The sequence below is a fragment of the Mesoplodon mirus genome (genome assembly GCF_964341445.2).
Source record: "Mesoplodon mirus genome assembly, chromosome: 11".
In the NCBI taxonomy this organism is placed as follows: Eukaryota; Metazoa; Chordata; class Mammalia; order Artiodactyla; family Ziphiidae; genus Mesoplodon; species Mesoplodon mirus.
The window spans coordinates 90,621,098-90,634,058 of NC_138987.1; the positions used below are offsets into that span (position 1 = coordinate 90,621,098).

A 12,961-nucleotide genomic window follows, 5' to 3' on the forward strand; every position below is an offset into this window, starting at 1 on the left:
GGAGACTCCCAGGGACCGAATGGAGGCCCTTGAGTGCCACCAGTTTATGGCATGAGTTTGAGGAGATTAAAAAAAAAAAAAAAAGGAAGCGACAAAAGGGGAAAAATAGGGTCCCAGCAGGAGGACCAAGGCTGGAGGGTCTTTGGGTGCTGCAGGTTTACTGCCCGCAGGTTAGTGGCCACGAATTGCACACTAAGACCCGGGGCGCTGTAACTGGCTTGCTCCCTCCGCCAGGAGCATCCACTCTTGTCCGGGGCAAACCTCTCCTCGCGCTCTCCTCCTTCTCACGCCTCCCAGCTGCTAGTGGGTCCTGCTAGGGCACTTCTGGAAACCCGTCGTCGGCTCAGAACTTCGGTCCGACTTTGATCGCGGCCTTGATAACTCAGCGCGTTGCCCTGCCCTCTCTCCTACCTTCCCTCTCCCGCCCACTCGGCCCCGCCGGCCAGTTCTCCAGCGCTGCGGTCGACCAGATGCTCCGCGCCTCGGCTGCCGCCAAGACCCGGAGAGCGGAGCGGCTCCCGGCCGCGCGGCGCGCGCTCGCTGGCTCGCTCCCCGAGATGTACTGGGCATGCGCGGCGCGCGGCCGGCTTGGGCGAGCGGGTGAGCGGGCGGGCAGCTCCAGAGTTCCCCGGCGGCGGCGGCGGGCCAGGCGTTCTAGCCGAGCGCGAGGCCGGCGCTGAGCTCGCCCCAGAGACCGCGTCTCCTCGACCGGACGCAGACGGCGGCTGGGCGGCTCGCGGAGGATTGGGAGGGCGCGGTCCGGGTCGGGGGCTTTCTCCCGGCCGCCTCCCGCCGGGTGTGGGTTCGAGGCGCCTCCGGGGAAGCCGCGGCCCCGAGGGCAGATCCGAGGTAAGAGCCCCTCGGCGAAAGGCGCCCGCTGGGGTCCGGCGGCTCAGACTCTCCCTCGATTTTCAAAATCCGCCTTTGTGTGCCGGGATGGAGTGATGCCAGGCGCCGCGTCCGCCTTCATTCACTTTGACTGCTTTCAACTGGTGTCGGGAGCCAGGTGTGCGAGGGCGCCGAAGTGTGTTCGCGGGCGGGTCCCGGGGCGCCCGGAGCCGGTGCCGACCCTCGGTCGCCCGCCGCGCCCGGGGCTCCTGCACGGTGGGCAGAGAAGATGCACACCGTCCCTGTCATATTCCCGGTAACCTGAGCTTCCGCAGATACACCTGCGCTTCTCTGGTCGGTGGGGCGACTCCAGAACGAGTATTCTTCTCCTGGCTTGTCTTAGACTTGGGGTTTCGAGAGCTACCCTCCCCACCCCCAAATGGGTGGGGGGAGTCTTTTCCAATTGACACTTTGCACCAAGGTCCCACCATCGTATACCCCCTCAAATTTTGAGAGAGCTTGTTGTTTGTGCATAGTTGTCCCTCTTAATTCCTGGTGACTTTCCTTTCGTGGCGGGCTCCACTCCTTTCACTCACCATTTTACTTTTGGGGAGACAGCCCTTCTGGTGTCTTTGTCAGTGAATGCCTTCGGAGTGGATTTCCAAGACCCTACCTGCTCCTCCTATGCTCTCACTTTCTACTTTCCTTTCCAGGACTACCTGTATGCAGAATCTTGGCACAGATTCTTCCCTTCCTTTGCACTGTTTCTCAAATCCTTCTTTCCCCGTAGTACCCGTTGCATCGCTGGACTCTCTTTGGGGGTAGGATGCTGTATTAGGTATTAGGAATTGAAATCCATAGACGTCAAGAGCGGTAGAGCATTAGGAATTGGAATCCACCTTTACAAAACGTATTTCAATGACACGTATTCTCGCTTTAATTTTTAAGGTTTCAGTTCTCACCTCAGATAATAAGAGGAATAGCTAATGTCTTAAGAGTTCAGATAAAACTTGGTTTCAGAGGCATGTGACTAGTTTGATTTTGGCTTTTTTTGGGGGGGGGAGATAGAAGAATTAGGATTCCCAGAAGGCTTCTTTATATACATATATCAAAGTAACTGTGTTGTGTATGGCTTCTAATTTATTTCCATTGAAAGGATATCATTCTTCTACAGCGACTTGGGTTTTGGAAAGTGTGAACTAGTAATTTAGATCATGTGGTCATTGAAAATGAAAGTCAATGTCATCCTTTCTCACCTAGTATAGATTTTCTAGGAATTGGAGTTTTCTGGACGTATTACTATAGTTCTTTCTTAAGTTGCTGGTGTGGAAAATTTTTGGTCATGGGTTCACATTTTTAATTACCAATTTGAAAAATAACCCCCTTTATAGACTTGCCACATAAAGGGTAGGGTAGAATGTATCACAAATGTAATAACATTTTATAGAATGCCTTTAGTGCAGAATTCAGAGATTAATACTTTTAAAAATTCCCCAAGTCATTCTCTTCACAGCAGAAAAAAAGAAAAGAAGGAAAGGTAACTTGCTTTTAATTCCACTGCTGTGAGATGACCACTGTTCACAATATTTGATACATTCTGTTTGTAATCTTTATTTTTCTCTCACTTTCCAGTGTCATTGACTATCATTATATAGTAATTTTCAGCCTTTTGTTAATACTAGGGGAGTACTTTAAGTTGTATTCAGAGTGAAGATTCTCAAAATGGTTTATTCTTATTTGTTCCCTATTGGGAATCTAATGCTGAATTTTGACCACTTTGCTTGCTTCTGATCAAAGGTAAAGATTTCATTTTGTTTTTATCTCTAGCTTTTCCTGCTTTCAATTTTTAAATCTATGCTGATACTTTTTAGTTTGCTAGACTTTGCCTGTTTTGGATGCTGTTCACAGTTTTGAGAAGTACTGGTCAGGTATTTTGTTGAATGCCCTCTATAGGCATTCCTCTAATATTGTTCTCCTCATCAGACTGAGGTTTGGGGTTTTTGAGGGGAAGATCACAGAGGTAAAGTGCTACTTTTATCACATAATATAAAGGGTCCATACTATCCAACATGATTTATCACTGTTGATATTTATCTTGATCACCTGGCTGCAGTAGTATTAGTTTTCTGCACTGAAAACTTACTCTTTTTCTTTCTTTTAATGCTTTTTCTTAGAAGGAAGTCACTGTGAACAGCCCATACTTAAGGAGTGGAGAGTTATGCTTCTCCTCCTTGAGGGTGGAGTATTTATATAAGTTTTTGGGAATTCTTTTGAATGGCAGATTTGTCTCTTTTCCCCATTTATTAATTTAATCATTTGCTTATATTGGTCTGGCCTCGTGTATATATATTTATACTTTGGGTTATAATCCAATACTACTTTGTTTTGTTCCTCAAATTGTTTCAGCTTTGGCCATTGGGAGCTCTTTCAGTTGGTTCCTGTCCTCCTTTGACATATCTCCATTAATGTAAGTTTTTTAAAAGATCACTTCCTTACTTTCTAGCATTAAAAGATGCTCCAGTATTATCTTGTATATTTCCATTTCCTGCCGCAGCCCTAGAATCAGCCAGAAAGAACCTGGTTCATCTTCTTGGGAAATGGTGTTGGAAGCCAAGAAAGATCTGGGTTCTAGGTATTCTTGTTGCTACTGAGGGGTCATTACTTCTAGGCCCTCTCATCTGACAGCAGGAAATACATATGTGTGTATACAAACCCCTGTATGTACTCTTACAGGGGTACATGTTTCTTTTTGTAACCATGTGTATCTATTTTAAGGTAAATATGAGTTCATACGGTTGTCTCTTACTCTACCTAATCCATTACCACCTATATCATCCTGGATTCCTCCCCTTGCTTATCTGTAAGCTCATTCTAATAGGGAGAAGAAACCTGGCTTCCACCACCTGCCATCCATTTACTTAATTGTTCAAACCCATTATATGTGTATAGTGGTATCAAAATTGTTAACCTGTGCTCCCTTCACAAGGAGAGGGAACAGCTTTATCAACTAGAGTACATTGCTTATGTGCAGTACATTTTATAGATTTTTAGATTTTATAGATTCCAGGTAGTCTTACAGATTCCATTCCTTTTCCTCCTATTCCTTTCATGAGGTTGTTGCACACATGTATGATACAGGTAGATACTTTTGTCACAATCTACATTCTATTTTGGGATCCCCAGACCTTCTACATGATTTTTTTAAAATTTGCATATATTGTTTCATTCTTTGTCCTGTGACTTTCTGTGAGTTTTGACAAATGAGCAATTTCGTGTATGTATTATCATACAGAATAATTTCAACAGATTATTAAATCTTCTGTGTTTCACATATCACTCCCTTAACCCCCTTCCCCTGGCAACCCCTGGTTTTTTTACAGTCTCTATAGCTTTGCCTTTTCTGGACATCATATAACTAGAATCATATAGTCTTCTCTGATTGGCTTCTTTCACTTAGCAATGTGCATTGAAGGTTCATTCATGTTTTCTTGTAGTTTGATAGCTCATTTCTTTTTATCATGTAATAATATTGCATTGTATGGATGTATCACAGTTTCTGTATCTATTCATCTATTGAAGGATATCTTACTTGCCTCTGGTTTTTGGCCACTATGAGTAAAGCTGCAATGAAAATTCATGGGTAAATTTTTATATGGACATAAATTTCTAGATCAGTTGGGTAAATACCTAGGAACATGATTGCTGGATCATATGGTAAGATTCTGGTAGGCTTTGTAACATACTGCCAGTCTGTTTTCCAGAGTGGCTGTACCATTTTGCATTCCCACCAACAGTGAATGCAAGCTCCTGTTGCTCCTCATCCTTGCCAACATTTGGTATTGTCAGTTTTTTGGATTTTATCCATTCTAATAAGTATATAGTAATATCTGATTGCTTTAATTTACCCTTTCCCTAATGACTTTTAATGTTAACCATCTTTTCATATGCTATTTTCCATTTCTTTGGTGAGATGTCTGTTCTGAACTTTTGCCCATTTTTAATAGGGTTGTCTGTTTTCCTATTTTTGAGTTTTGAGAATTCTTTATATACTTTTGATACAAGCACTTTATCAGATATTTGTTTTGCAAATATATTTTTCCAGTCTGGCTTGTCTTTTTGTTCTCTTAACAGTGTCTTTACACAGCAAATGTTTTTAATTTTAATGAAGGCCAACTTATAAATTTCGTGGATAAGCTTTTGGTGTTGTATTTAAAAACTCATTTTCAGACTCTAGACCACCTAGATTTTATCCTGCTTTCCTACCCCTAGAAGTTTTTTAGTTTTACATTTATATCTGTGACCCATTTGAGTTATTTTTTTGTGAAAAGTGTACAAAAATACACTTTTCACTTTTTGTGAAAAGGTAAGTGTCTAGATTCACTTTTTTGTCCATGGACTTTGAGTTGTACCAGTAGCAAATTAATGATTTTTAAGTCAAGTAGATTATATATTAGGTTTAGGATGGAAAGGAAAGTGTTTTTATTTGATTTTTTTTACATGTTTTGTGAAATTGCTTAAAAGAAACAGTTGAGAAATGATTTGGAAACCAAAATGTAATACTGCATAGACTATATGCCGAGATTGATTCCTGGACATCGTATATAATTCATTTCCTTCTTCCTCACTAAATCAGAGATTCTTCTTTGTGGAAAATAGAATTGTTAATACAGAGTAACATATGTCAGTTATTTCAGATCTAATCATAGAAGTAATTAATAAAGCTTTATTTTTCACAAAAAAGATCTGAAATAAGAGGTTTGCAGGGTGTGTGCCGAGAAGAGGCAGATGATATACACCCCATATAGAAACTTGAGACTTAACTGGTTTTTAATCTTATCCCATACCACTCCTCTTGCCTTTTTTCAAGTGGCTTTTTTTCAAGTACCTTTCTTTTGGTCAACACTTTGTGTTGTTGATATTGGGGCCAGAAGGATAGTTAAATTACAATTAGAACCAATACCCTTCAGGAAGCATCTAGAGAGATCAGACATCATAAAACTAGCATCTTTGGTATGGGAGGCATTACATACATTATCTCTTTTAACTCTTACAAGAGCTCTTTAAGGCAGGTCCCCTTATTTCCATATTACAGGTAAGAAATAGGCTCAGAAAGATAAAATGACTTGTCTATGGTCCACATGGGGAGAGAGGGACAGTGTTGGGATGGAAATCCTGATCTTTCTGACTCCAAAACCCATGTTCTTTTCGCTTTGCTATGCTATCTCTAGTAAATGAAAAAGTGCTAGGATAGTATTAATATGTCTTTGATTTTATTCTTTTCTTTAACATTGTACACTACTTAAATGACTACTGATCTAATCGAGAATGGCTCAGAAGATTGTGTTTTTGAGATCCATGGAGATTCTTTTAACTTTTTTTTTCTGTTGACTGATCTACATCCCACTGACCCAGAGGTATGAGGTATTGGAACATGTTTATAAAGAATGGAGTTCCTTTAAAGAGAGGAAGTTGTGGAGGATTAGGAAAAATAGAACAAACAATGGTAGCATGAGCTAGTTGTTTATCCCTTTGCCTCTCTGAATTACAAGTTTCTTGAGGGCAGGGAATTGAGTCTCAATGATCTTTAAGCACAGCACATCACATGTGCTATGCACTCACAAACTGCTGGATGAAATCAGCACTAAATATCCTTTTTACAGAAGTTTGTTTAGAATGTTTAGAAGGGGATGAATTTTTCTTCACACAGGAAGTTGAACGTAATTACATTTCATTTATTCATTCATTCATCATTTATTGAGCATTTGTTGAGTATCTGTTCTGTGCCAGACACTGGAAACACAGAGGCGAATAAGACAGGATCTCTGCTTTCTGTGATCAGGGAACCCAGAGAATGGAGGCAACCAGACAACCATTTCAGTAGAGTTTGGAGCTAAATGGAATATGTATTAAACAAACAAATAAGCAATGGACTTTGCAATCAGAGAGACCTTCTCTGCCTTAGTTTTCTTATCTAAGAAGTGGAAACAATAGCAGTACCTACTTGACACAGTTTTTGGGAGTAGGTTAAGTGAACAAGAGAAAAAATGTGCACGTTTATCTTTATATCTCAGTGCATAGGAGAAGGGGGAGGCTCACGGTGGTTGAGGGAGTCAGAAAAGTCTTTACTGGGGATGTGACCCTTGACTATTTTTAAAATAAATTTATTTATGTATTTACTTTTGGCTGCGTTGGGTCTTTGTTGCTGCATGCGGGCTTTCTTTAGTTGCAGTGAGCGGGGGCTACTCTTCGTTGTGGTGCGTGGGCTTCTCATTGAGGTGGCTTCTCGTTGCGGAGCACGGGCTCCAGGCGCACGGGCTTCAGTAGTTGTGGCTCGCAGGCTCAGTAGTTGTGGCGCATGGGCTTACTTGCTCTGCGGCATGTGGGATCTTCCCAGACCAGGGATCAAACCAGTGTCTCCTGAATTGGCAGGCGGATTCTCAACCACTGCGCCACCAGGGAAGCCCTGACCCTTGACTTTTATAGGATAAATTTTTGAGGTCAAGATTGAGAGTATGAGGTGGGACACCAGGGCATTCCACGCAAGATAAATAAATGTGACGTGTGCAGAATGGGTGGGCATGAGGAGAGTGGTGGGGAATTCTGCGTCTTTTCACAGACGGAGCCTCCAGGATTATTAGAAAGAACTGAATAAGCAGTTATTTTTCATTTTTATAAGTAACAATACAATAGTCTTTACATTGGAGTAGGAGAGAATAAAGGTACCAAACCTGTTTGAAGAATTGCACGAATCCCTTCCACTAATCATGTGACTTTCTGAATGTAGTCCTTTATGTAGCAGGTAAATTCTTGTGTTCTTTTTCAGTCCTGTGGCACTCAAGTGATTTTATTAAGAAAGAGCACTTGTGTGTTTGGGTGAAATCAGAGGTCCTCTCTCAAACCATATTTTTTTAAAAGTTTAATTTTTTTTAAATTGAAGTATAGTTGATTTACAAAGTTGTGTTAGTTTCTGTGTATAGCAAAGTGATTCAGTTATATATACATATATATGTGTGTGTGTGTGTATATATATATATATGTGTATGTATACTTTTCCATCATGGTTTATGGAACCATTCTTATATTTAGTAGCATGGAAACATAAGAATCTAATATCCCACAAAGGCAGGATCTAGTCCTATTTGAGCCAATCCAGAATTCTAAGAACCATGAACGGTTTCTCAACAGAACCTGAAACATAATACTTAGGAACGTTCCAAAATAATCTGTTAAGTGAATGAATTATGTGCTTGATAAGAGGTCAGAGTTTTGTAGTTGAAAATTGTGTTTTTAATATAAGGAGAAAAAAAGGGGGAAAAAGATCAATAGAAGGAAGAGAAGTTTATATTTAAGTAGAGGGAAAAAGACATTTTCAAAGTCCTCTATTGAAGACTGTTGACATGAATTTCATTTTATTTAGAAGATCCTTTATTAGCACCATTAGAGTATTACTTCTCTATCACCATTAGAATATTATTCCTTATCCTAGAAATACATGCATATTATTGATATATTTATTGGTTTAATGCAACAATGGAATGTTTCCAGTGTCTGAAATATAATGTTTGTGATCATTAAACACTGTAATTTTTTTCTGTGGATTCTAATATTTATAATGTTTTGTAATATTGTAATTGTTTCTAATATTTTTCATTAGAAAATAAATGTTTAAAAAAGTATAAGCAGCAAAACAAATCCATAAAGAAAAATATGGATGAAATTTGTCACTTTTGAGATGACATTGAACACAATTTAATTTTCTACAATAATTTTGACATTTGAAGTTAATGGTAATCATAGACATGAACATATAATAAGATGGTTTTAAGTTTGTTGACTTTTCAATTTTAAGAAAGATATACTTGTGATGAAAGAGAAAGAAGATACATTTAACTTTCATATGTGGAAGAAAACAGAACATTATTGTAGCTATATAGATTTTTTCCCCCAAATAAGCATGCTAATCTTGTGTGTGTGTGTGTGTGTGTAATCTCCAGTTTCTCTTTCCAGTATGTTTTAAAAACTTTAACTGTTCTATGAACAACTGTATATTGGGATTTAGAATTATTACTTTTTAATTCAGAAATATTAATTTAGAAACCCTATCTTTAGGTTGATTTGTCTTATTATTTTAGTGTATTTATCTACATTATCAGAACTTCTGATGTAAAGTCTGTTGAGTTTGTGTACTGTGGCTAGGTTATATATTTTTTACATTTCAGGATCCTTTTAGTCGAGAGAGAACATTAATTTTGTTGGTAGTTCTTTTATTTAGCTCTTTTGTGGGGCCTTGTTAGACTCTGAATAATTTAAAAGCAATGGAATCCTTTCTGTGATAAAAATCTAGTCATTAGGCCAAATCTTGTAGCATTATTCACATGATACTCATGCATGTAAAGGTGTGGAATTAATATGTATGCCTGAAGGATGTATATTAAAGAGGGTGTTTTTTTAATTATTGAGGAAAATAACCCTCTAAAGATTTTAATTTGCATGAATTCACAGATTTGCTTAAAGTCTTCTCTCTTCTGTTTTTAAGTGAATGATCCATGAGAGTCAACCCTGAACAATAATGTGTAAAGAATAATATAAAAACATTTATAACTTCATTTAAATTTAGGAATAATTAGTTCTCTATTTTTTTTGTACAATAGTATATTTGCCATCTTTATAGAATTATAGGAGAAATTAAGGGTTTAAAGTACCATTTCTTCTTTTTCTGTTATTTTACATTTTCATATATTTCTTATGCAAATGACTGAAATAAAAGTTTCAGCACCATTTATTAAAACATCTATGCACTTCACCGTATTTCACATTTTTCACCTTAATCCTCAAGATTTTCCATGGTCTCATGAAGGAAATAGTCTTATAAAAATCTTGAAGCAGATAAATGACCATGTGGGTTTTCCCTTGACACCCCTTTTCCATCCTGCTTCCCTCCTTCCTGCTTTACCCCATCCTCCAGCCCCAGCGTTCGACTTCTTTTTTCAGTGCCCAAATGACGTTAGCTGAAAAATGTATCTTTCATAACTTTGCTATCTTTCCAGTTACAATTTGAACTCTTTCTCACTGCCTGGTGAGATCTCAGCCATGGAGAGTGAAATCTGAATAAAGGAGACATTCATGGTGGTTATGACATTGAAGGTTAAGTTTAGGCTGCTGGAGAGCTTGAAACAAAGGAGTGATTGAAGCCCTCATCACCTTCATCTTACTTGGGTAGTAAGTAAATTATTTTGGAAGTAAAGTCTCATTATGAAGATAATGAAATCTTGTCCAGACTAAATACATTCACAGTGACTGACTTCAGCTGGAATGCATCTTAGCACCATTCAGTTTTTGTACAAATTAGAAAAGATCCACCATAGTTTTGTGTGTATATTAGAATATATGCTAGTGCCTTTTTTTTTTTTAACATTTTGTTTTGTAGGAGCCCCTTAACACTGTGGGAATTTTAGAATTTGAATTCAAATATTTGTCAAGTAAATTTGTATAATATAAAAAAATTTATATGGAATAGTCCATGGTCTTCTAAAGGGTCTTCAGATAGGAATAAACGTTTTCTCATCTTGGGACTTCCCTGGTGGCCCGTGGTTAAGACTGCGCCGTTCCACTCCAAGGGGCACAGGTTGGATCCCTGGGGAGGGAACTAAGATCCCGCACGTGCAGCACGGTGGGGAAGTTTCCTCATCTTGCCTCCAAAGCCTCCCCTCCCACACCTTACCTATATCTGTTACCTAGAGTTATTTCCATTTTCTCTCTTTCCCAGGCAGTTGGAATATTTGAAGTACGATTTTTGTGAGCTATCACTGTACTACAGAGTAGAAGGCCTGAGAATATGGTATAATTTAGCCCAGTGGCTACCGATTATATATTGTGTCATATTTATGGTTTTCAAAGGCATTTATATGATTAACCTAAAAGCTTCCAAACTAAAAGATTCCAGACTAATGGATTAAGTGGTAAAATGATCGGGAAAACTAGTGGTGGTAGAATCTGATAGATAATAGAAATAGTTTGGCAGTAACAAAAGTAGAAATGCTAAAATTTCCCAAGAATCTGTAGGCTGTTTTTACCACCACTGTGCTGTTCATGAACTACATATGGGGAACTTTGATTATATATACTGTAAAGAACAATGTACTGTTTGTTAGAGTATATGTTAACTATTTATTCAGTAAATAAACATAAAATAAAGTTGGGTTCTGAACTGTCCCTGTTCTTGCAAGATTTAACAGCCAGATCTTTCTGGCTAACACTGATTTTATTAGGCTAATGCAGACATTCATTGGATTTTGGATATTAGGTGTAATGTAACAAATGCTTGCTGTCCATAGAGGTGGTTTAGTTCTGTGATCCTGAGAGAGTGGATATAAATTTGCGGGTAAGCTTTTAAGATGAGGTAGCTGATCTAAACCTGCTGGGTTTTTCTCCCTTCTGAAGGAGCATGGGAGTGTGTAGAATTTTGCAAGGAGTTGATTTGAGAACTTGGCTTAATTTTAAAGGCAAAAGACACTAATTAATTTTTATTTTTCTCCTGAAAGAACTTTTAAAAGCTTCGAGCTGTGATCACCTTAGCTTCCTATTTCCCCCTTATTCTTACTAAGTTTCTGTTACTGCTGTCAGCTATAGCAATCACTGGGAAGGATAATACTGGGGTAAAATTTCCTTTAAAAGGAAAATTATGGAAGAGGGATGTGTACAATATGCATGTGTACAAAATGCATATTGAATACAATGAAGTACATACTGAAAGGTCTTTTATATGTGAGGGTGAGTTTTGTTAGTTGTTGTGGTGATAGATCTTGTTTGATTCATTTCAGTATTCTCCAGTGATCCTTTTGTGATATACATATACGAGATAGTTAAGTGAGATTAAGGATTTGGCTAAACCATTAGCAGGCACATTGGCTTAATTCAACGCAATCTAGTTTCTTGATCAAACAGTTCTGGACATATTCAGCTTTATTTAATAGAAAATAATTTTGTTTCATTTAATGAAAGTTATCTGTCAATAAAGAAATATTAAAAAAGTGCCTGTATTACTAAATAAAAATAATTACTGTAATTAATAAGACAGACAAGGTTGCTATCCTTACTGAGTCCACAATGTCAGAAACCTAGATTAGAAGAAGCATAAAAAACTTAAAAGAAGCATCAGATTCTAGGTAAATGGTCAAAAATGTGGAAAATAAAGAATAACCTTTCTGGCTTCTTCCTCCCTCCCATCCTTCTTCTCTTTCCTTTTCCTTCCCTCTTTTTCATTTCTAAGAGAGTGAAGATACTCACATTTTGTATTATATTTTTCAACACATCCTGATTTTGTGGATTTATAAAATAACTCCATTTCCAAATTATGTATGATTTTACAGTCATCCCTCAGAAGAACATTTGTTATTTGTAAACAGCTGTGGGAAAAATTATGGTATACCAGAACTCCCTTTGAAAGATTTTCAACTGTTAAGGTCAACTTAAGATCAGAACAGACAAGTATGGTTTGTATTAGCTTTATAGACACTACTCAGTATTTTTTTTCTTGGAAATGTTTAGGAATGAAGAAGGCATTATTCATAAAATGAAGTCATACTAAAGACCTCAGGCTGGTTGTAAAGTGGTAAACTTTAGAGATGGGGAAATATGTGTTATCATGAATTTGGAATGTGTGTAACTTTAAGACCGTCATCTGAAGCAACACTGCCTTTGTATTTGACTTGCAAGAAAGAAAGATGGGGACTCCTCCTCCTCTAGTGGAGCCCAGTACTTCCTAACACACCTCTCAAATTACACACCGCGGAAATGATCCCCACAATGTGTTTGGCTCATGTGTTTCTCGTTAGCGACTATGAATGAAAGATTCATAACTATCTATTTCAAAAAACGTCTTTATTTGCATTACAAAGAGCTTGCTTGGAACAGGATCAAGAATTGTTTTTAAATTGTAAGTCAGCATGTATGGGTTGGGCCATGCTTGACACTGGACCTTAAAAAAAATAATTTCTGTGCACAAAGAAGGTTCTGAATAAATATTTATCAGACCATCAATTACTACGTTGACTGTAGAAGGATAAGAGTACCTGAGTTTTCCCACATTCTTAGTGATTTGGATCAAATATTTTTGTAGCTATTATAGAAGGCC

General features: G+C 38.3%; 1 protein-coding gene across 3 annotated transcripts in view; it reads left to right on the top strand.

The window, feature by feature from the left end:
* The first annotated feature begins 573 nt into the window (after nt 1-573).
* EPS8 (EGFR pathway substrate 8, signaling adaptor) overlaps nt 574-12,961 on the top strand; it is a 190,685-nt gene continuing 178,297 nt past the window's right edge. For 2 of the 3 annotated variants that reach the window (XM_082635461.1, XM_082635465.1), the window contains exon 1: nt 575-849. The gene's annotated coding sequence lies outside the window, so the exon portion shown is untranslated. Of the gene's footprint in view, nt 850-3,234; nt 3,296-12,961 lie in introns of all 3 variants that reach the window. The other variant, XM_082635462.1, reaches the window with a different exon arrangement.